Genomic DNA, 1,098 nt, shown 5'->3' on the forward strand with positions numbered 1-1,098 from the left:
TTATGTGTCTGCTGCATTATTGTTTATGCTTCATAGAATTTTACTTTTACATTTTCTGCTTTTTTTTTCTCTAAAAAATACACTATTGACAATCATTAACTACTGAGATTTTTTTCGCTGCATAATTATTTGTCAAAATTACTGATAGAATTTAATTTGCTACAAGTTTTTTGTCGCATAATAGAAGAGATAAAATTTCACAAACTTTATCGACAAATTCAGTAATCCATCGAAAAAGTCTATGTTTTGGGTGAACTTATTACTAATGGAAAATCCAACAGCAAACAATTTGTGAAGGCGCTGCGTTTTACACTTTTGGCTTTAACGACAGAAAATTCATCGATAACTCTGAAATTATAGATAAATAAAAAAAGAGGAACCACATAGTAACACTAATACATACAAATGCAACACTTTACAAACGCTTCTCTTCTCCTCACAACCCCTTTTTTTCCGCTTTGATCCTCTCCTCCGCTACTCCTCCTCCCTCGTTTTTCAATTTTTATATCTTCTTCTTTTTCCCGATAAGATAAGCTTACAAACATTTTAAAGTGAATAGTCAAATTTATTTTTGAAAAATTATTTTTTTTTAAATTACTCCCAAAAAAATTAAATTAGTCATATTATTTTTTGAAAGATAAAATGTAAGTTAAATTGATCATTCCGTTGGTCAGACAATGATGTGTCACGTTAAGTATCATGTCACATAATGATGTGATAGATTAATGGCACATGTCACAAGATGATTGATTGATATGTCAGGCTAATGTGACACGTGTGTCACGTGTTATCTGACATATCATCTTTCGTTTTAGTTCAAAATTCTTTTTAACCAACTTTGGTTCGTCGAGTGGTCAACTCACTCGTCCGCTTAAGCAAGTGCTAAGGGTTTAAATTCCGCCTTGTGCATGCAGTAATCCATTGGTCAGCGACAAACCCTTAAATGGAGCCCAGGTTCACGAAGAATTAGTCATTGACCTGTCAGGTTAGAAGATACATGGGCAACCAAATATTAAATAAAAAAATTGAAAAGACATAAAGAAATGGGGATAAAAGTATTAATAATATTAAAAAAATTACATTAAGATATTAAGATTC

This window comes from Arachis ipaensis, chromosome B06 (genome assembly GCF_000816755.2).
Source record: "Arachis ipaensis cultivar K30076 chromosome B06, Araip1.1, whole genome shotgun sequence".
Lineage (NCBI taxonomy): Eukaryota > Viridiplantae > Streptophyta > Magnoliopsida > Fabales > Fabaceae > Arachis > Arachis ipaensis.